Genomic DNA, 24,871 nt, shown 5'->3' on the forward strand with positions numbered 1-24,871 from the left:
AGAAGGTGTTTTGGTAAGGATGGAGGAGACGACATATGTAAAGCACCTGGCCCACTGCTAATGCCAGTTAAAATTTAACAAAGTAATTATATTTTTATTATTGTCAGTTTGCATCATTTGTTGTTTCAGTCTACCATTATTAAGTATTTAGAACATAGAGACCTCTTAATAACCACTAAAATGTAAGATTCTGGAAAACAGTGTTTGGAACAATGGAACATCCAGCCACGGGACATCCAGCCACAGCATAGCCAGCCATGGAACACTGCCTGGTGCATGGTATGTGCTCAATAAATATTTGCTGTGTGGATGAATAAATTAATAACATAAAGATAATTATGACAAGATAGGGCTTACCACTAGCCTGAAAAATCTTGAGCTATTTTCCCCAATTTCCTTTTAGTGAAATGAGCTATTTGCTGAAATAGCAGCTTTTCTAATAAGCCCAGGTAGGTGGGTGCATTTTCAAGATGGTGGGATAGATCTACTTCTGAAAGCCTTAATCTCTAGATATTTCACGTCTTCCCAGAAATGCCAGTAGCAATCTGAGTGAAGCAACAGCTGATGCTATACAAAGGGCTCTGCTTTAAAGAACAGGAACCAGGAAGATGTCCATTATGGAGGTTCTTATAAAACTGATGATAGTGATGCCTATTCAGAGGCAAGAATGATGCATTTTATTTCAACATTTACCTTCTCAACTAGTCTTCTTCCCAGTTTCTTTGCCTTGCAATAAATAAGAAGAGTATCAAAAAGATCTAAGGTAGAGATGTTATTTTTCTTGATCCTTTAGAGGAAAAAGATCTCAGGCCTGACCTTAAAACACACGTAGGGGCATCGACTAAATGCCATCAGAACTGCTGCGCCGATGTAAGAAAATGGCTTTTGGCATAACATTTGATTGGTATTTTGAATCGATGACTAAAGAGAGACTGATAATTTTTTTTTTTTAATGCCTACAGCACCTGGTCTTCCTAGGTGGTCTCCCATTCAAGTACTAACCAGGCTCAACCCTGCTTAGCTTCTGAGATCAGACAGGATTGGGCATGTTCAGGGTAGCATGGCTGTAGAGGAGATTGATAATTTTAATAAACAAAATTAACATAGTAATCACGAATTTTCACTTACACCAATTGCAGGGTCTCTACGGAAGAGTATGGACATAATACACTGCCTATTGTAAACTTAGGATGGTACAGATTGGAGAAGAGTGGAAGGCACAAGTGAGCTAGCTCTGAGCCAAACTGCCTGGGTTCCAGTCCTGAATCCATCACTTACTACCTGTGAGACACTGGGAGAGATTCATCACCTCTCTGCGCGTAAGTTTATCATGTGAGACAACACGCTTGAAGCACCTTGCACAACACCTGGAATGGTGAACACTCAATCAATGTCATTGTTTGCTGTCGATATGGTGTTTAATAAAGATAACATTTGCTTCAAAAGAAATGCTTTGGAAAGATAAAATCATCAAAACCCTTTCTTCCTTTTGTTTTGTTTCAATTTACATCATTTCCTTTAAAATAGTGTCAGTCCTGAGATATTTAAACTTCTTTCAGCTAAAAACAAGTTCGACGTTGCAGATATGGCATGGGTGCTCATACTCATGTGCTTAAAGATAAAAGAGCAACAATGAAATTTTGTATAGTAGCCACTGGAAATCGTGAAACTGCTTCATCTCATGACCACCTTCCTGTTTCAATAAAGATTCTCATGAAAGCCTTGAAAGAATAGAGTCAAGCAACGTTGGGTGTGAGCTCTGCACTCACTTGTGCTGTGAGGATGTTGTTTATGTTTTAGATCCTGTTTTCTTCCTGGACGAAGAGCCGCTGCTACCAGGTGCTTCTCCTGCTGTTATCGTCTTCTCCGCAGGGCCCTGCCTGCTGCAAGCAGCTTCCTGAGCCCCTATGTGATTCTGGCCACTAAAGAATAGCAGAGAGCCTGTCAAAGGTTATCTCCCACCTGGGTCACAGCTTCCAAGGCTCATCGTAATCTGGTATGTCCACTTATGCGATGTGCCACAGGACACGTAAGGGAGACGGGAGTTCTTGCTAGAAGAGAGTTCAGAAGGAAACAAAAAGATTGCAGGCAGTGGGCAGCTGAGATATTAAATGGAGCCCTAACAGTCAGATGCTGCAGACATCAGGTAAAGTACAATGTCTACCCCTCCTGGGAGAAGCAATGAATGCATGATACTCCACACAATGTCTCCTAGACTGCTTTGCACATATCTGATGGTTATATTGCTCCCAGAATAACTTGGATTTACTTATCCAAACAGAGTAAGTACTTTTAGAATGCTCCTTCTAAAGAAAGAAATGCTGTTACCTCCTGGGATAATTAATCTCCCAAACTGAAACATGAAGGACCAGTTTTACTCCCAACAGCATTTCATGAGCTAATCAGAAAGCAAGGACACTTAATTATGCACCTAAACGTACTGATTCTGCTCTGCCGGCCTTAGAACCTAGCGTAAGAACAACCTCTGCCCACATCCACCTCCCAGGCTGGGCAGGGCAGCAGGTAGAGAGAGGCTCACAGAGGTACACAAACTGACCATTTGGAAGTCCCACTAAAGCCCAATCAGACACTTCGATCACAGCAAACAAATAAGTATCACACCTGTACAAGTCACTTACTTGAAGAAATGAATGACTAAGGTTGTATCCTCTGAGTTATCGAGTTATTGACAGTAAAAGCAAAGACCTGACTTAGGAATAGGGAAAATATCACGCATTATACTTCCTGTAAGCTAGTCTCAGCTATTTCCTCTTCACTACTCATGGTTTCCTTCCAGGCACGGACAGCCTCAAGCAACAGTCCCATAATTTCCAACAGGCCCATTCCACCAGAGCCCATTCACTGATTTCAAGGGCAAATCACAAATGGTAACCATAACAGCAAAAGTCACGATTAGTAATTTTCCCTTGATGGCAAATTAGGAAAGAAAATGAGGCAGAAGAGGGATGGTGTGGTATCAGGGGATAAGATTTCTTAGAATGATTCTTGTGATTAGTTTTTATAGATTTCAGAAAAATAGGGATTTGAAAATACACAGAATTGTATTTACTTTAAATGATTTTTTTCTAGAATCATGTAAAAAAAAAAAAAAAAACATTTCCTGACTCTCCAAGGATAACCACTTTCCAGTATTGAGATAAAACTAAGTCATCTCTAGACCATGAGGGGATTCAGAACTCTCCCCTGTGAGTTAAAACTACAATGTGTCCAGGGAAAAAGATATTGCTATAAGGATATTTTAGAGTCTCAAAAGTAAGTGAAAAAACTTAAAATAAACTTTAAAAAATAGCTGAGCTATTCACTACTCTTAAAATAGTAATCAAAAAAGAAAAAATTATCATAGTTTCTACTCGAGCCAATTATAATATTTGAAAGGTACCTAAGTTCTACTCCAAAACGTGTCTTCCCCAAGCCTAATACAATATCTAACACTCCACATTTAGGGATTGATTCCTTTGAATTAGGACCTGCATTCAACAAATATTTATTGAATACCAAATATTTCCAGGCACTATGCCAGGCAATGGCTGTATAGACACAGTGCTTGCTCACTAGTATTTCAAGTTATTCCCTAATGAACAATTATTTTTTAAAAGTTATGGGACATTCTGCACATCAAAATAAAAAAATGCCAGTTACCGATTATAAACCACAAAATAAAATTAAAAATCCATGAGTCCATACTGACAAATAAATCGAGGGCTGGACAGACGGGTGGACAGAAAGACATATGGAGCTAAAGTTCTTTCTATCAATAAAATTCAAACAAATAAATGTGGAGGAATAAAGGAATTTTTAAATTCACTTCTGGCAACCACCACAATAATGATTATTACAGAGATGAATTATCAATGGATACTAAAACTACTGGGTGAAAGGGTACTTACATAGACTCAAAGTATCTTCCCACAAAATACTTACTTTAAAAAAATGGAAACAGTAATTTTTCAAGGGAGAAAATCTGACAGATACCACCTTAACTAAAAGGATCAAAATTAACATCATCAGTATTGGGGGGGGTGGGAAATGTTGTCTCCTGTTAGGTTACACTGAGACGCAACATCTCATCTGGAGTATTCATGCCCAAAATGCATAGCATGAATCTAATCCTGAGGAAACTTCAGACAAATCTAAATTGACATACGGTCTATAAAATAAATGGCCTATATTTATCAAAAATGTCAAGGTCATAAATAATAAAGACTGAAGAAGTTTCATAGTGAAGGAGAATACAGAGACATAACAACTTAATATAACATGATCATAGATAAGATACTAAACTAGAAACCTTGTGTTACGGGTTTTTTATTTTTTGCAATAGAAATTATTATGGATAAATGTTAAAATCTGATAAGATCTAGACCAAGGATCAAAAACTTTTTCTCTAGAAGGTCAAATAAGAAAATACCATCGGCTCCAAGGCCATATGATCTGACATAATTGTTTAATTCTACCATTGTAGGACAAAAGCAGGCACAGCCAATCCATAAACAATGAATGTGGCTGTGTTTCAATAAAACTTTATTTACAAGCATAGATGGCAGGCCACACTTGCCAACTACTTTACTACATAATGGTAATAAATCTCTGTTAATCTCCTAATTTTGATGATTTCACTGAAGTTATGCAAGAGAATCCTTATTTTTGGGAAACATATTGAAGCATTTTGGAGAAAAAGACATGATGTTTGCTTAAAATTTATTCCCAAAAAGTTCAGAAAAAGAGAAAGATAAGTGATAAATATGTTAAAATTTTAATATTTGGGGAATTTGATGAAAGGTATATGGGAACTCTTTGTGCTATCTTTGTAAATTTTCTCTAAGTTTGAAATAATTTCTAAGTAAACAGTTAAAAAGAAAACAAATATCCATGGAACAGAGTAATTACCTGATACATAACGCACCACGGGCACTACTACTAAGCGCATGCAAAGTGTTCAGTTAATGTTTGATAAACACATGGATGAATAATTCACTAACTGTTTATTTATTAGGTGGTCCCTGGAGGAATGACACATAGGACAGATGTGTTTTAAGAAGTTGAGAAAAGAATGCATTACAGAGCACAGCCCCCACAGGTGAATGCCATGTACCTACGGAGGAGGGGCAGGAGTGTGACACTAAGGAGCAAGACCTATAAAAGCAGCTGAGATAAATCATCAGGAAAAATTTCCTCCAGGGCTCACAACCAAACACCAACTTGAACTAAACTGATCATCACTTTCCTACAGGCCATAGTGTTTTATGCTTCTCCAGCACAGTACTCACAAATGTCCCCCTACGCTGGGCTGTGCACTAAATGCACGACTCTGAAGGGAAATTGCTTCTACATTTACTCCGTCTCAGCTCTCGCACTGTTGGCACTGTCTGGGCTTTTCAAAATCCATAGGAATACTCTGCAAAAAGCTGCCAAATACTGCAACCAAAGCTTATCAGATACACGAATAAATTACTGGGATAAGAATTATAAAATTGTGGAAGTTAAATTCTTACATCTTGGAGAGTTTCCAATGCAATATTTGGAACTATGATAAAAACCTGAAGAGTCATTCTGATAATAAACAAATCTGAAAAATGTCTTATCGGTTAACTTACGCTATGGTGAGGTAACGAGGAAAAGGCAAAAGTACAGGTGGCTGGACACAGCAAAGGCTCACTTCTTGCTCAGACGTGCAGCGCAGAACTTTCGCCAGGAAATCTCTCCAGGCAACCTTCATCTGATGATGACACCATCAAAAATGTCAAGGTCATAAATAATAAAGACTGAAGAAGTTTCATAGTGAAGGAGAATACAGAGACATAACAACTTAATATAACATGATCATAGATAAGATACTAAACTAGAAACCTTGTGTTACGGGTTTTTTATTTTTTGCAATAGAAATTATTATGGATAAATGTTAAAATCTGATAAGATCTAGACCAAGGATCAAAAACTTTTTCTCTAGAAGGTCAAATAAGAAAATACCATCGGCTCCAAGGCCATATGATCTGACATAATTGTTTAATTCTACCATTGTAGGACAAAAGCAGGCACAGCCAATCCATAAACAATGAATGTGGCTGTGTTTCAATAAAACTTTATTTACAAGCATAGATGGCAGGCCACACTTGCCAACTACTTTACTACATAATGGTAATAAATCTCTGTTAATCTCCTAATTTTGATGATTTCACTGAAGTTATGCAAGAGAATCCTTATTTTTGGGAAACATATTGAAGCATTTTGGAGAAAAAGACATGATGTTTGCTTAAAATTTATTCCCAAAAAGTTCAGAAAAAGAGAAAGATAAGTGATAAATATGTTAAAATTTTAATATTTGGGGAATTTGATGAAAGGTATATGGGAACTCTTTGTGCTATCTTTGTAAATTTTCTCTAAGTTTGAAATAATTTCTAAGTAAACAGTTAAAAAGAAAACAAATATCCATGGAACAGAGTAATTACCTGATACATAACGCACCACGGGCACTACTACTAAGCGCATGCAAAGTGTTCAGTTAATGTTTGATAAACACATGGATGAATAATTCACTAACTGTTTATTTATTAGGTGGTCCCTGGAGGAATGACACATAGGACAGATGTGTTTTAAGAAGTTGAGAAAAGAATGCATTACAGAGCACAGCCCCCACAGGTAAATGCCATGTACCTACGGAGGAGGGGCAGGAGTGTGACACTAAGGAGCAAGACCTATAAAAGCAGCTGAGATAAATCATCAGGAAAAATTTCCTCCAGGGCTCACAACCAAACACCAACTTGAACTAAACTGATCATCACTTTCCTACAGGCCATAGTGTTTTATGCTTCTCCAGCACAGTACTCACAAATGTCCCCCTACGCTGGGCTGTGCACTAAATGCACGACTCTGAAGGGAAATTGCTTCTACATTTACTCCGTCTCAGCTCTCGCACTGTTGGCACTGTCTGGGCTTTTCAAAATCCATAGGAATACTCTGCAAAAAGCTGCCAAATACTGCAACCAAAGCTTATCAGATACACGAATAAATTACTGGGATAAGAATTATAAAATTGTGGAAGTTAAATTCTTACATCTTGGAGAGTTTCCAATGCAATATTTGGAACTATGATAAAAACCTGAAGAGTCATTCTGATAATAAACAAATCTGAAAAATGTCTTATCGGTTAACTTACGCTATGGTGAGGTAACGAGGAAAAGGCAAAAGTACAGGTGGCTGGACACAGCAAAGGCTCACTTCTTGCTCAGACGTGCAGCGCAGAACTTTCGCCAGGAAATCTCTCCAGGCAACCTTCATCTGATGATGCCACCATTCCGTCTCCAGGGCCTGTACAGCATGGGAGGAGAGAACTGAATAGTCACGAAAGAACATTTGGGGACAGGCATGAAAGTAGCATAGATCATTTCTGTGCACATCACATTAGCTAAAACTGGTCAATGGCTCCAACTTAAATGCAAGCGAGGCTGGGACATGGTGGCAGGGAGCACTGATGTTCCATGAGCACTGAACATCTCTGCCACCAAATCTCTTATGGCTTTTGTTTAGTAAAAACCCATAAGCCATAAAATTGCTATTTAATAGATAATGGAATAGATAATGGAATGAAACAGATAACAGGCCATATGAAGTTTACTCCATGATACAGTGACTAAACCAAATTTTTAGAGAATTTACTTCCCTGTTCTCATCTAAAGGCAACCCCTACAAACGTCACAATGTACGGTGGTAGTAAGTCTAGCCTTTGAGAAGGTTCGCATAAAATTTCTTGGTGACAGAAATGACTGCAGAGTTGATTTTGTTGTGATCGTTGACGTGACAGGGGTGGGAGTGGTGGGGGCAGGTGTTAGTTGGCTTTTTATTTCTATTGTAACTGAGTTTAGAAAACTACCCAGCAACAAGTAAACAGAATACCACTGTCACCATAATAATACTGCAAGAGAAAAACATCTCAGGGAGAAAGAAGTTAATAAATTTCTGACATTCCAAGGTGTGATAGGAAGCAATCTGACGTCTGAAAACCGGAAAAAAACAGTTTCTTGGCCCATGCTGTTCATACATACCAAGGTCACCTATAAAATTATCAGGACACAAAAATAAATAAATTTAAAGTCTGTTTTAAAAGAAAATAATCCTTACTAAAGCAAAGGAAGTTAAATGCTTTTGCTTGAAATTCAAATGCTCCTGTAGCATAAAAATTACATCTCCAGGGAAGACATAAGATATAAAGCTTTTATAAGTAACTAAAAGTCCCTCCTACCTCATGACTCTAAGAGTTTCAGGAAGATTTCACTACATCAACAGAGAACAGAACACGCTCTGAAACTCCACTATTAGGGATTTTTTAAAATTGTTTCACCTTCACAGGCACATAATCTCTCTCGCTCTCACAAAAACTCTTATTGGAATAATATGTCATTATTAATTAGCATATGTTTTGAATATATATTTAGAGTGGCAAATGGGAAAAGCTGTAGTATGAAACAACCAAAAAGGAAGAGATACTAGGAAAAAAGGTGGAAAAAAAGAAGAAAACTGACAGTATGAAATGGGGGAAAGTGTTCTAGCATATCTTTTATTTCTAACCTGCTTTTGCCATTTATTAGTTCTGTGATCTGAGATAAATTACAGTACTCCATCAAACTTCTGGTCAATTTTCTATGACATGGGGATGATAGTATGGATTCTGTAAGATATATGGAGGACTAAATCATATAACATGTATGTAGTATTCCCCCCTTATCCGCAGGGGATATGTTCCAAGACCCCCAGTGGATACCTGAAACAGATAGTACTGAACCCTAAGCATAATGTTTTTCCTACACATACATACTATACTAAAGATTAATTTATAAATTAGGCACAGTAAGAGATTAACAATGGCTAATAATAAAATAGACTAATTATATCACACTATAATAAAAGTTGTGACTACAATCTCTTTCAAAATATCTTACTGTACTGTACTCATCCTTCTTGTGATGATGTGGGATGATAAAATGCTTACCTGATGAGATGAAGTGAGGTGAATGATGTAAGCATTGTGACATAATGTTATGCTACTCCTGACCTTCTGAAAATATGTCAGGAGGAGGATCATCCGCTTTCGGGTAATCCTGGACCACGCATGATGGTGATCCAAGCCATGATGGTGTTGATGGCTAGATGTCAGGAGCAGATGATGCCGATGGTTGGGGAAACTTAACATTTTTTGACCACAGCTGCCCACAGGTAACTGTAACTGCAGGTAACTAAACCTGCAGAAAGCAAAACTACAGATAAGGAGGACTACTGTAAAATGACAGAGTTCACCAGAGATTCTCTCACTTTTCTTCCTACCATGACATAACATCTGATATCACTGTAAAAACTTTCTAAGCACCCAAATGTGTGTTAAATAACAGATTGAAACTGAGTAACCACTAAAATACACAGAATTAAGTGAAAGGTCATTGGCTGGTAAAGAGGTAAAGAAACAATAGGAAAAATAAGAGGACAGGAAGGTGGCATTGAGTAGGACAAACTAACCTACAATTTGACCAGTAAGATACTAAAATACTGCAACAACCCATCCTTTTCCCTAGCCTCAACTTCAAGTCATGAAATAGAAACCTATTTAATTTTTAATAAACACACAATATACAGATGATGTATTATTGAATTGTACACTTGAAACCTATATAATTTTATTAACCAATGTCACCCCAACAAATTTAATTAAAAAATAAAAATATACACATACACACAAAATATTCACTTTTGAAAAAAAGAAACCTGTTGAAAACTATATGTTTGACACGTGGTTTCAAATAATCCTTAGAAAATCTACATTGTTACCTAACAGACTCATGACTTTGGCAAGTTATTTAACTCTTCTGAGTTTTGCTTTCCTCATATATAAAGTAGTAATGATTATTGTGAAAGTCAGAAGTCAAGTACAGAGACCTTAGTACAGTGCCTAGTAGAATTATTTCCCTTGATTCTACCTTTTCCTCACTTCACACACCCAATTCATGAGCAAGTCCTGTGACAAGTACCTTAGACACATACCAAAGCAACTCAGGTCCCATCTTCACTTTTGCCATTTTAGTGTTGCCTTACAATCTCTTAATCACATAGTAAATATTCACAAGTCCAAAATTTGCAGTGTCCAGCAGACTAGAGACACAAGAAAGAGTTGATGTTGCATCTCAAGTCCAAAGACAGTCTGGAGGCACACTTTCTTTTTCCTGAGAAGACATGTCTTTTTTCTCTTAAGTCTTCAACTGATTGGATGAGGCCCATCTACATAATGGAAGGTAATCTATCAGTTTAAATATAATCTCATCTAAAACACACTCTCACAGAAACATCTAAACTAGTGTTTGACCAAATATCTGGGTACCATGGCCTAGCCAAGTCAACATGTAAAATTAACCATCACACATAGAACCACCAAGCTTATTCCTGCCTTAGGGCCTTTACACTAGCTGTTCCTTGTGCTTAGAAAACTCTTCCTCACTCTTCACGTTTCATCACTCAGATTCCAGCACAAATGTCACCTCTTCAGAGATCTTGCCTGTTCAATCTATCCTGCAGCTCCCCCACCACCTCCCTTACCCCGGTCATAATCTCTTACCTCTTCCCATTCTGTTTATATACTTAACAGTATCTAAAATCATTCTGTCACTGCAACCTCCTGTTCATTATGTTTCCCTCTGGCTCTGGGCTCCATACATGCAGGAATCTTGTCTGCTTGGCTTCTAGCCTCAGTATCTACAATCATGTCTAATACAAGTAGGAACTCAATAGATATTTGTTGAATGAATCAATCAACAAACGCTAGGCACTCAAGTAGTATCTGATTATTAATCATTTATATGCCTATTATGATCATTACTTCTCCGGTCTTTTAAAACCATGTCCATACTGTCTCTGGATTACCTTTTAATGACAGATACTAAATTTATCCTTAATCTTGCTGTTGTGATGGTTTCAAATAAGCTTATTATTAAATTTTATTATAAGAGGAAAAGAGGGATTATTAAGGAATAGGAAACAAGCTACATTGCAAAGATTCATACTTTATACATTAGCTTGTCTAATTGTGGATATAAAGGATAAAGCCCTAAAATAGAGTATTTCTACACACACGAAATGTGTTAGAAATGACTCAATAACCGGTATAATTCATGCTGAAATAACCATGTCAATTATATATAGTCTGATAAGTAAAGCACAGGTGGGCTCCTACTTCTTGGATTACCTTGTCAAGTGGCTTCACTCCTTCCATCATTTGTACATGCAGACATAACGAAGAGTGCTTCAAAATTTATACTTGGCAGAGAAAATGAACCTCTTTGGAAATTTACTTTCTTTGTAAAGAAGTGAAAATTCTAACTTCATTATTCATTGAGGAGAATGAAAACATGAAGGTAGATATTGGATGATTAAATGAAATAAACCTGTTAATGGACTATCTTTCCATATTTTTTTCAGCCTATACAATATCCAGCTAAATCTTTGGACATGCTGATGAATACGGCTGTTGCTTCAGAGACTGTTTCGTCTAATTGTTTTAGGAAGGACTGAGCCTAGTTTTCCCTAGCATGAAAAGAACCATGGAAGTGATAAACTGGTAGAAAATCCTCAAAGAGGTTTCTTCTACAGGGAGTTCCAATGGAAGCCTCTTTCCCAAGAATCTTCTTAGATTCTCAGCAATTCTTCTTTCTCTCTGTTTAGTCTGAACTTTCACAATACACTCAATTATTTTAGTGTATTTTAGTTTTTAATCTATGAGGAGAGGTTTTTTTTGCCGTAAGATTAATTATTCCTTCAAAAGTTTATAATTTGATAAAGACACAGAGATGGAATGACGTATTTTTTTTTTTCAGAGAAAAAAAGATGCCAAAGCAGAGAACAGATTGGCAATTCCTTGGTACCCATATGATATCCTGGGTGCCACTTCTCTCTGGGGCGTTTTTTAGTTGGAAGCAAGACCAGGGAAAGAAACTTTCTCCACCCAGTCATTCTCTTCTTTAGAGGAGGTAAACCAATTCAGTGTCCAGGTCACTTGGGAGATGAAAGTGAGAAAGGAAACTATCACCCTTTCTCTCCTTCCTGGCAAGCCCACTGCTGAGCCCAAACTCCTAAGCCCACTCTGCCTCACTGAATGACACCGTGAAACAGGTATTACCATTCCCATCTACAAACTGGGGCAAGTGACTTGACCTCTCTGCACTTCAGCCAATATGAGACCAAAGGAAGGATTAAACTTGTTCCATCTAGCTCCAAAAACTGCCTAGAAGCAAGCTTTTCATTCAGTGATAGAAGTTATCCACTGTAAAACACACAAAAAAACAGAAATCATAAAAGAAAAGACTGACAGATACACCTACTTAAAAAAAATGTGTATGGCAACAAACAAGGCATCATAAGGTTGAAAAACAAATGATACACTGGGTAGATACGTGCATATATAAGAGAAAAAAAATAACTAATAGAAAAATGATTCTTATGACTCAATTAATAAGACAACCATCTAATATGAGAAAAGAAAGAATAAGATAAAAAAATCAATTCCTTGAACACAAAATATAAATAGCTAATAAATGTACGTAAAGATATTCAAGCTACCCAATAACAAAGATGGTCAGAGTAATAAAGATTAAAAAGACAAAACTCTCTGTTCATAAGAGTTGAGGAAATGGAAAATTTAATATAGTTTTGAAGAAATTACAAATGGGTACAGTCTTCTGGGAGATGGTCTGAAAATGTGTATCAAAATTTTAAATGTGTATGCCTTTGAGTCCATAATTTCACATTTAGAATTTAATCTGAAGGATAATGATAGAAAATTTCACTAAAATAAAGGTACAAGGAAATTAGCTGTGATGATACTGATGACAGCGACCCACAAAAAAAAGTTCATTGAAAAGCAATTGTTTGAATTATAATAGTTCTATAATGGATTCTAGTATCGAAAAAGATGCTGGGTGCTCCTACATTTTTCGCTTTCATCTTTAATCTTTTATTCTTTTTGAATTATCTATACACATTTATGTACTTCGAAATCAGGGATAACAAACTATAGTTTTCAAGCCCTTTAATACACCTCCCACTTCACAATTTACAAAGTACTTTCCCATACTTTATTCCATAGAACCAACTAAGTCTTCAGTCCTATGAAACTATAGTTTCGTATGATTTCATTAATTAAAAGCAATAATTTCTCTCTTTGCCTGTGAATTTAATTACTTCAAAAAAAGAAGCAGTAGACAAGCTACTCAAATTCACCCAGATGTCTTGAGTTCAGCAACCAGCAACAAAAGGAGAGGGAAAATGCGGTTTCCTTTTACTTATTCCCCTTGAGCAGCTTTAAGACCCTTTGAAATGGCAGCTGCCTGGTCCAGGCAACCACTCTGCTGAGCGTACAAGGAAGAGCAGAGATGTGCTGTTCAGGATGGGTGTTTTCAGGGCCCAGAGAATTGAAATTTTCATCATCTTCCCAGGGTTCTGTTGGGTGGGCCTTTCATGTGAGCAGGAAGGAAATGGCTGACAACTTTCTCGTCCTTATGGAAGGGGGACTTTATTTCCAGCTCTCAGGTCAAAAGGTGGCGGAAAGAAAACAAAACTACTAAGAGATAAAGGCTAAAAATAATTCCCTGTGGGGTGAATCAACACAGTTTGGGACCCTGAAGACAGCAACAAGGCAAGGATGTGCGTAGGGCCAAATCTGCGTCATCCTTAACAGGTGGTCATGACCACAGTCAGAGTGCCTGGACAAGAGAGGAAGGGGCTTTGCAGACAGGTGTGCTGGAGGGGCGGCATGGGGAGGGGAGGGGAGCGGAAGAAGCCATCTAAACAAGCCTGGGCCTCAGGCCCAGACACTTTCCCAGAAGTTTACCTCTGGGAGAGACCAAGGGCTGGGCATGGGCTCGGAAGGAGCTAAATTTGATTTGGGGTTTTGTGGTTTGGGTGATGCACTTTGAGTTTAAAATAGAAATAGATGTGTTTATGCAGTTGGGCTTTCTTTCTCTTTGCTCTTAATTGTTACTTTAGAAGAAACAAATCTATGATTCACAGACTAATGACAAAAAAAAAAAAAAAGGAGTTCTCATTTGGTGATTTCCTATTTTATAGGAAGCAGCGGAAGAATGGGTTTAAAAATCACACTTAGGACATCCGTTATGGACTTTTGATGATGAGTATGAGTACGATTTATTTTATTTATATAGCACTTTGTGATTTTAGCAACATTCTAAAATGGACATACAACCATCCTGGGAGACAGATAAGCTGATTATTATTAACTATATTTTAGACTAGGACACTGAGGTCAGAGAAGTTAAAGGATTATGTGTGTCCTGATAGAATGAACTTTAATAATCACACACACACACTTGCACACACACCAGTCAGGAATATTATTTCTCTAACTGTACCACTGGGCAGACCTCCAAATGGGAATGCTGGTATGAGATGCTAAGGAGCATAATGAAAAAAGTAATACTGAATATAAGAAGGGAAGGAATTTAGCCTAAATAAATTTAGTAACAAGCTAGCTCCCATAGAGATCTGGGCAGCACATTTTACTAGACTTTCCCAACTGTGTGCTAGATAACCCTACCAGGATGCTCCACTAGTAATATATATCATGCCGACAAGTATAAAATGGGACTGATCATTTTTCTTTGTCTCCCATACCCAATTCTTCTACTTCCTTCCATTTTTATGACTTCCCTTTCCCAGATTCTCAGAAAAATATGAGTTTCCAATTTCTCCAACTTCCTTGTCTTATACATTCAATCAATCCTCAGGCTTCCACAACTGAAATGACTCTCATATGTGCCCTCTCTTATATCCTCAGTCTATCATTCCTTTTACCCAGATAAATGCCGTAATTTCTTCCCTCTTCTACTCCCTCCAAGTCTATTCCATCTCCAATCTATATTCCATGCACTATTCTAGCCAATTACCTTAAATGTGACCTGATTATAACACTATCCTGCTCAGCATCCTTCGCTTAACATAAAATGAAATCTAACTCATAGCCCATGACATTTGAGACCATTCAAGGTTTCCAATTGTGCATTTAAGAAGATCTCGAAGTTAAATAACACTGAAAGACCATTTTCCCCTAAATATGCTATCTTAACTCAATGTCTATCACACAAATTCCTACCTCTCCCTTATTTGTCTACAGAAATACTAGCATCCTTCAATGCTGAGTTCAGATGCCCATTACTTAATGAAGCTTTACCAGCTCTCCGAGCCATTCGACACCCCATTTTTTCTCTCTAACCTCACTGGACATAGCACCTCGCTTGCTACATTTATTACACTTGGTCTTTTAATAACATTGTGTGTGTTTAATAGATCAGAAGCTCCTTTAGGAGAAATTATATCCTATTCATCTTTATATCCTGAAGATCATTTAACATAATCCTTTGCTCATGGAAGCTAGCTAATAAATATCGATCATAAAGATTAAGATTAACTGAAGTTTATGTCATAACTTCCGAGTTATTAAATCATGCAATAACAACACCTAGTTACATATAATTTCTAAGATGATAATGATAAAATTAACAGCTGTCACTGACTAAGCATTTATTGCTAAGGATATTGTATACATTTTCTAACTCACAACGATCCTGTGAGATTTACTGGTCACGTTCACATTTTGCATGTAGGAAACTGGGGATTAATAACTTCTTCAAAGCTAAACAGATGGGAAGCAAGGACAGAATCAGGGCTACCTAATCCAGACCGTGGTCCTAACCCCCATGCTATTACCATAACAGACGTTACTAGTGTGCTTTCACAGCTTCCCTGGAGCGCACAACCAGTTTCCCTAAGGAGGTAATAATTTTCCACCAAGACATTTAGCCTAGCCTTCCCTAGAAAACAGCTGGATTATGCCATGACAAGCATAAACTATGGCCCAGAATTGGGTTCTAGGGTAAAAAGAAGACAGAATCTAGAGTACAAAAGCAGAGCTAGAGTCACCAAGTGAGGTCAACACAGGCACACTCAGGAATTGACAGGAGTTGAACACAATAGACAGTGTAGCTGGGAACCTGACTTGCAAAAGACAGGAGCGGACGCATGGATGAGCACAAAGTCTGGAGAGACAAGCAGCAGACTCAGGAACGAAACAAAAAGCTTGCCAGCAAGGAGTCCAGGACACGGACGAGAAGAATGGGCAAGGAGTCAAGTTCAAGCCACCCCAAGGCCAGCGCTCCAGAATGTGTCAGCCTTTTCTTTCTCTCTAGATGTTTTAAATGGCTCTAAGGAGGCAGGATGCAATTCCAAATGTTATCTGACTTGGGACTTTTAGGTAGAGATAAGTGGAAGATCCTGCCTGGAAAGGAGGATGCCAGGAGGGGAAGTGGTTCAGAAACTTCTGAAAATTTATTTTCGTATTCCCATAAGCACACAGCACAACTGAAAGTACACCATAAATATTCCATCAACATTCGTTGATTACCTGATAGATGAAGGAGAATTGTTTGTTTGTTTTTCTCTTACAAACAAAAATAAATCAAGCCTACTCATGTACCCCTTGCTCAAACTGGCACGACAAATCCAAAAGTCCTTGAAAGGGGCCAATTCCTCTGCCTAGTGCAGAGCTGATCCCCAGGGGAGGAAGAGCACTCTGTTTCCTAAGCCTGGGTAACTGGAAACGCTACACCCCTTTGCCAAGGAATAAGCAGATTCCTGCCTATTTTAGGAGCAACACAAGAATTCTCCAAGATGTTAGGATATCAAGCAGCAGTCGAGAAACTAGCATCAGTACAATCAAAACTAGATACTTCCAGAAAGATTCACCCCACTTTTTATCAACACTTCAAAAACACACCTTCTTTGCCAGATAATAAAAGTCATGTGTCAACATCAAATTTCCCAAAAAACTCCAAGTTATCTGTTATGAGTGTTAAAATTCAAAGCCATCTGTTTACTCCAGTGAAGATACTTTCAGATATCTGAAATCCCCAAACACATTAGATCAGACAAGATACACTCTGCCCTTAGAGATTTCAGGAGAGTGGGATTTCCTTGTACCTGTGCTCTCAGACACCATGAACTGAATTCACACTTCTCTATCAAATAGTAGCCAGAAACCAGTCATCAGGATGAAGCTTATATTTCATTACTTTTGAAACACCTAGTATTTATTTTATGATATAGAAGGCTTAGATCTATAAATAAAATATTCCCCTGCATGGGTCACTCTATAATAACACCATCTGTAATACTTTCCACTTGGTGTTAGATAAATATCCCCTTACACAAGAATATCCACTGTTAAAACTCATGAACAAAATAAATGTTTTTAAACTAGGTCATTTGAATTAGTTCTTTATTTGTCACGAATATAGTGATCAAATCATTATTCTCCACAATACAATTTGTTCTTTTAATGATTTTAGGAATAAAATAAACCCCTTTTATTGCCATTCGAATGATATGTGTGTAGGGTAACCAGGTATCCGTCAAATTTCAGCCACAGAATAAGAAGACAATGCAGTCATTCAAATCAGGAATTAATACCAATACCTTTTGCTGTAAAGAATGTGTTCTAACCTTTGCCATAAACTAATGCCAAAATGTTAAGTTTGCATAGTTGTCACTATTAATCTATTGAAAATTTAAAATAATAAAATGAATAAAATGGTGGGTATAAGAGTAGGTTCTTACTAAAGTCTAAAATTAGTTTAAAATTATTTCCTCTTTCATTCTTAAACAAAGGAGAAAACAGAAAAATCTCAGTATAATCTGTCTTATTGGAATAAATATACTCTCCCCTGACTGGTCACACACATTTCCTTCAATGCTCGAGCAGTGGTCCCCAACCTTTGTGGAACCAGGGATGGGTGCTCCTATGAGAATCTAATGCCTGATGATCTGAGGTGGAGCTGAGGTGGTGATGCTAGCGCTGGGGAGCGGCTGCAGATACAGATGAAGCTTTGCTCACTTGCCCACTGAATCTCCTGCTGTGCAGCCCAGTTCCTAACAGGCCACGGACTGGTCGGGTCCACTGCTCAGGGGTTGGGGACCCCTGCTTTGGTGGCGATATTTGCTCCTCAAGAATAATGTGGGTCTATGCACGCAGTGCACATCTAAAAACTGTGTTTGACAGTCCTGACTCTGCTGGCCAGCCAACCAGTCTTAGTCATGGAACACCATTTCTCCACTCTCTGCCTAGGCAGAAAATAACGGGCAACAAACACCTAGAATCTGCAACACTGTCCTTATCAGATGGGCAGCTTCAGAAAAAGCTTAATATCTGCTTATAGGAGAATGACTGCACACACAGTGGGTACTCACTTAAGGTTACCAATAGCTTCTTGGAAATTGAATTTAAGCAAAGCAACATATAACAATCAATTTTCCCATTGGCTGATTGGTGTTAAAAATAGTTTACTTCCTACAGCAAACTGCCGGTCATAAAAACACCAAACTTCTAAATAAAGACCCAAAACACTTCTAATATTAAACACTGCAATAAATGTGAGCTGTATATACATTTAAGAAAGATTAATAAAAACGAGATAATGATTTTCCAACCCGCTTATTCAGTTCAGGGTGGCAGGTGGCCAAAGCCTGTCCTGGAGCTCAGGGTGCCAGGCGGGACCACGGCCTGGACAGGATGCCCTCCCATCACAGGGTGCATCACACACCCACACCCATGCTCACTCGGACTGCAATTTAAAAACGCCAGTTAACCTAACGTACACATCTTTGGGATGTGGGAGGAAACTGGACCACCCGGAGAAAACACAGTGGTCCCATCCAGGAATCAATTTTTTTTTTCTCATCAATATTATAACAAAACAACTTTGAAGGAAATGTTATTCAAGGACCTGCTGGATAGAGTATATTGTGTAATGCAATTCAGCAGTTTAAAATCAAGTGGTTCTATATGTACTGACATGGAAAGAGCTTCAAGCGACCCTTGACAAGCTGCCAGCAAGTTTCAGTTCATGCATGCAGGAGGATGCCACTTACAGAAAGCCAAAATCACAAAAGCGCACAGAGACCCTCTAGAAGGATAAGCAGATCAGGCAAAAATGATGAGATCGAGAGTGGCAATCAGCAAGGGTTTGGGATTTATTTGCAAGTTTGTACAATGAGCAAAGACTGATGTATTTCTTATGTAAATGCCCTATGCTCCCCTCTCCCTTCCCCCAGCAGGGGTCCCTGCCCAGCCACAGAACCCATGTTCAATCATGAACAGAGCGGCCTCTCACGACGACACCGTCCAAGCACCCATCCTGGGTCATGCAGCCCACACAGGACATACCATGTGTGCCTGTCTTGAGAGATTTCTCTTAGCACTTAGCTCTAGCTTTTTAAAAGCTACACTAATCTGCAGAGTCAAATGGCTCATCTTTTTAACCCACGGCCTCCCAACTTTAGAGAGACTTCCATTTTAATCATTCTGTTGCTCATGCTACTATTTGGCTGCTCAGAGACCCTCCAGGACCAATCTGCTCCCCGAAGCTTCCTCTGCCCGGCCTCTGCACCAATATCTTCAAATAACAAGTATTTTCATAGATTGCTCAAGACTTAGAGCACCGCTGCTCATAAGCTAGGATTAAAACCAATGTCTATGCCTTTTTATTTCCTCCAGCTTACTAGACTTCTCCATAGTGGCATGACACCATCAATAATTCATAATGATTCTCTAAATAAACTAATAATGCAAACCACACTAATAAAACATTGTAAGTCTAGAACTGCACTAATGACCACAGCGTGGTTACAAAATTAATGATCTCTCTGAAATCTTCATCCAAAAACATCCCATAGCACTTCATGGTTTTCAGATATCAAGAAGCCTTTGCTCTCTTCACAACTGATTTGCTGGCTGCTCCCAGAGAGTGCAAGTGGCCGGGATAGGAAGTGTGTGCTTCAAACTGGAAAATTACAAAAATGCGAACCAGCTCTTGAAATTCCCCTTTGCACTGGACTAGAGCCAGGACACCAAGTTTTATACTTCCAGCCGTGCAAAAAAGATGTTTGGGGATTTTTCTCATCTAAGACCCACAGGACTTTGTGTTGACTTTCATGGGACAAGGCACTGAGTAAAAGCCTATTTTGCCACAGTTTGACTTTTTATTCTTTTATTTAGTTAAATATGTCATAACAGTTCATCACATTTGCTATTTGATTGCATCCAGTTAAGAAACAGGATAAAAGATTTGAGCTCATCATTGTTTTTTAACTAAGGATTTAAATTACAAACCTGAAACAGAAGGAATCTACAGAAGGTCCAAAATTGAGTATTATTCAGAAACAGGTAAAAGAATGAAGTACCACCAAATCTGACAACTCACCATACATGAGTTTATCAATAAAAAATACTATCAACTCTAACAAGCTTTGCAAATGCAAAACATTATTTTCAAGGCTATTACAAAGATCTAACAAGGACTTTGACCTAAGCATATTGTATAGCACTAAATTCAGTGTTGGCAAGCATGCACGATTTCTAAAAATTATTACTCATTGTTATTAATACAAATAATTCATGAAACAGCTGTTTGTGAGCCAAACACTAATGTCTGATATGGACTTACCAGGAACAACCTCCAATTTTCTCAGCCCATTTCCTCTCTCCCTCCCCTTGGGCCCCAAAGTGAAACAGGATGACTAAGTAGATCATGTGTCTGTCACACTCTGTGTGTGTATGTCTTGCACACGTGCAAACCAGAATTTGTAGTCATCACACTCTTCTTTAAGGAACCTGCATCAAAAAGACAGTAAGGAAGGCGCAAAGCTGTGTCAGAGGTGACTTCCAATCAGGATATCCCACCTGGAGGCAGGCCAGCTTCCATGCTTTTGAATAAAGCAAGAAAGACGTGACTTTTCTTATAAATGAATGTACAGTCTCATTGGCACAACCACTGTAGGCTTCTGCTTTGAATATGACTCTAAATCATTTGGTAACAAGTGAATTCCTGAAAAACACCTTGGTTCCACAATAAAGTCTGGATATTCAAAATGGTGGCATTAAACTCTCTACTCATTCTCCTTTAAAAAATTTACTTTTAAATATTTTTTAATGATTACACTCAGAAACTGTGAGAACCTGGGCAGTTTCATGGACTGCGGATGATAGAATAGGTCAGTTAAGACCTTTCTAAAAAGTAGCTTAGAGTTATTTAACAACAAATGTTAAATATTTAAATGCTATTTAAAATGTTCTTAACCTTTTAACATAGGAATCCTACTTCTAAGAATTTATCCTAAGTAAATATTTGTAATGTCACAAAGGTTTGGCTCTAACAACAACTTTTATAAAATAATTAATAAGGAAAAATTGAAATAACACCTTACATACTCAATAATGGCCTACATTAACTACAATAACTACATTAACTACATTAACTACAGTTTATTCACACGCTCTTATGCTTTGTAGTTATTAAAGGATGGGTATGCTTAGTAAGAGAAATAAAAACAAAAAAAGTTTTTATCTTTATAAATTTATATTTTGTAAATTCCATATATAAATTTATATAGTATGTATTGAAAGTGTATAGGCAAAACACACACACACTGAAAGTCTATACCCCAAAATGTTAACAACGTACATTATCTCTAAATGCTAAGACTATAGGCGATTTTCATTTTCTTCTTATCTGTATTTTCCATATGGAAATGTCTTATTTTTATAATACATTTTTTAAAACTTACGTTAAAAATTAGCAACCCAGAGAAGCAGAGGACAGTTTTTGGTTTGGTTTGGTTATTTATTGACATTATGATTTATTGTTTCTGGTTCTTGTTTATTTGTTTGCTGATTGTTTTACAGGTCAGGCTATTAAGATATGTGTAACTTCACAGACGAAAGGAATTTCTCCTAAATAGGTTTCCAGATTATTTTGTTTTGCATGTTTTCCTGCTGGCTTGATGAAGCAGTTCTCACCTGCACTGGGGTTAGAAAACATCACGTTGGAGAGTCAAAATAACAAAGATGAGTCTACAACCTGTCCATGGATTAATGGTGTGGAATGGACCACTGCTGACACAACTGAAGTTCCAGACTGACTGGCGGTCACCACACACCTCTCAGGTTCCATAACTGTATTTCCTTATGCCACTAGGATGAGACCCTTACCATGCCACTCACAGGAGGTTATGGGGGAAATTCTGTTCACACATACCCTAACACATACGCATAATTAAACCATCTTTTCTTTTCCAAACAAGTACAAACTTCACTCTGATAATGAGTCTCCCGCTACCATCACATTATACTACTAGAGACCAATCTTTCTACTCAAAAACTTTATTCTCACAAAGAGAAGGATGACCTATTCTAACCTGTCGTTTTCTTCCTTTACATCATTTTTTCCTTTTAGGCCATTTCCAAAATAGGAAGGTAAATATATGTTTTAAATCATCTGTGGTGGTGTCTTAAATTATGTCATTTCTTAAAGAAGAAGGAGGAGGAAGAAAGTAAAGAGAAAGGAGAGAAACAGAAGGAACGGAAAAGAAAACCTCGGTGATTGTCTTCCAGCTTCCTTTCCTACAGAAGTTCCACTTGCGAGGGTGACTTCTTGGTGTGGGACACACTACTAAGCAGTTCTGGCAGTTTGGGGAAAGAGCTGAGCAGACACATTTCTGCTTCAATAAATTAATGTTGTCCATTTTGATTTATTCATTCAGCAAGAGCATGTTCCCATGTTGAAAGCTGACCTAAAAAAAATCTCCTTTATAAAAATTTTAAAGGTGTATCATTGCATGTTTAAAATTAAAAGCCCAATGTGAGAAGAGAAGCAATACTCTACAGTTTATCACGAATGAGTAGAAAAACCATTAAGTAGCAGTTATATATTTTCCCATATTTGACTATTCCATGTGCATATTGTGCACGAAACATAATATATGATGTTTCAAGGTAATTTCATTTGTAGGTATTGAGACCAAAAGAAACATTATAGAACTATTCTTCAGAGTTCATAGATGGTACTCATCAGACTACATGCTTGGTTCTAGAATAATCTAAGAATCTACGGCCATGCTACCCTGAACAAGCCGGATCCCGTCTGATCTCAGAAGCTAAGCAGGGTCAGGTCTGGTTAGTACTTGGATAGGAGACCACCGAGGAACACTAGGTGCTGTAGCCATAAAAAATAAGGGATTGTAAGCTGACAAGGTCCTTGCAATCTATGAGGTCAACCAAGGGTTGCCTCGCCTTAAAATAAATAAATAAATAAATAATCTAAGGAATGTAGGGAAGAGCTTAGACAAACCAAAAGCGGTTAACCACCAATCTACCCCCGCACTTTGCCACCATATTCAGACCCGATCACCAAGACCCCTTCCTCTGTAGAGAGACAAATGTGCAGAAAGCCAGGATGCTTCTCAAGGCCCACGCTCAATAAGAACAAATAGAATCCACTGCGAATGCTCCCCCAACCACAAGTCAACGTCAAGGGCACTGACGAGTAAAACGAGGTAATATACACGTAGGCTGTAAGTACATACTACTTTTAAACACAATTTTTAAAGTCAACAGATAAAAGTTCCTAAGACATTTTTAAGGGCATTCTCCATCTCAACCTGTGAGACTGGCGTCATGGCGGCCGAGAGCCGCCTGGGCACTCTTGCATTTGTGATGCTGTTGGTTAGAAACTTCGGGGGCTTGCCAGGTGAAATCTGAAACGGCGCCCCACCCACCACACCCCAACCCCCCAAACACACACACACACACACACACACACACACACACACACACACACACACACACACACGGCAAGGGAAGACCACCATCAGCAGGGGGCGGCTTTAAGCAACGGGACTCACCAGGCTTGTTCCCAACCTGAGGAGCTCTCCGCACCCGCCGCTGGCATCTTAAAAATTTACGAGGAGGCCTTGGTGGGCTTCTAGCCAGATACCGACCGGCCCAGCGGTCTCAACACGACGGCGCTCTGTTCCGGAACATGCGGGCGCGGCGGGCGGAACGTTCGTTTCAAGCACCGGCAGGGGGCGGAGCCTCCCCAGTGGCCCGGATGTAGCTCCGGGGTCAACCTGCCTCCCGTCCTCTCATGACCTCTTGGAACTGATGCTCTCGTTACCACGGGAAGAAGCTAGGGTCTGAGAACGGCCTTGACTCCTCTGGGGGCACTTAAGAGTTTTAATCAAACAGTTTTTGAAAATGAATTGATGCTAAAGGAAATAGTTGGTGCCATTTTCCTAATGCTATTCTCAAAGAATGAGAGTGTTTATAGGTTAATGGCCCTTTTCTTGGTAGCTTTAGTGGCCTTTTTCTTGGTAGCTTTGTGCTGTCATCTCTCTTATGGGAAGAAACTTCTGGTCTGAAATAACAAAGAATTTGTGGATTATCAAGCTGCTGTAGCCAGAAGAGATTTGTTTGGGGTGTTTGTTTGTTTTTGTATGTTTGTATTTTTAATTTAAAACGTACACTCATTATGGTTCCCCAACACGTATGGTGAGGGATATGCCTCTATAAGCCTGTGAGAGTGGCATTTCCAAGGAAAAACAGAAAGAGGGATCTTGTCTCCTTTAATGAGAAGAGAAGGATTTCATTACACCATATTGGAAGAGAGCAGGTGGAGCAAATTCTATGAATTTACTAATTAATTTTTACCTAAACAGCTAGGGAACATATTCTGATCCCAGGCATCCATATATCTTTTCACCATAGATGAGTCGACTTGTTCCTATGGACAGGAATTGCACTGGGTAATGTGGGAGACCCACGAATGCATGTGATCACGAGTTTTGAGGTATGCTGACTTAGGTTGATTTCCCAGTTGAGGCTACTCTGGGTGTAAGACGTTTGGGTAGCAATTCCTTTCTACCTGACTTGCAGGAAAGCCCTCCCCTCTTCTCCACACCCTCTAGTGGTCTAATC

General features: G+C 38.5%; 2 pseudogenes; one reads left to right on the forward strand and one right to left on the reverse strand.

Annotated features, from left to right (window-relative positions):
* Window positions 1–953: 953 nt before the first annotated feature.
* Window positions 954–1,072, reverse strand: LOC112480094 (annotated as a pseudogene).
* A 21,929-nt stretch (window positions 1,073–23,001) lies between these two features.
* On the forward strand, window positions 23,002–23,120 carry LOC112480095 (annotated as a pseudogene).
* The last annotated feature ends 1,751 nt before the right edge of the window (window positions 23,121–24,871 follow it).

This window comes from Pteropus alecto, unplaced genomic scaffold (assembly GCF_000325575.1).
Source record: "Pteropus alecto unplaced genomic scaffold, ASM32557v1 scaffold134, whole genome shotgun sequence".
Classification (NCBI taxonomy): Eukaryota; Metazoa; Chordata; class Mammalia; order Chiroptera; family Pteropodidae; genus Pteropus; species Pteropus alecto.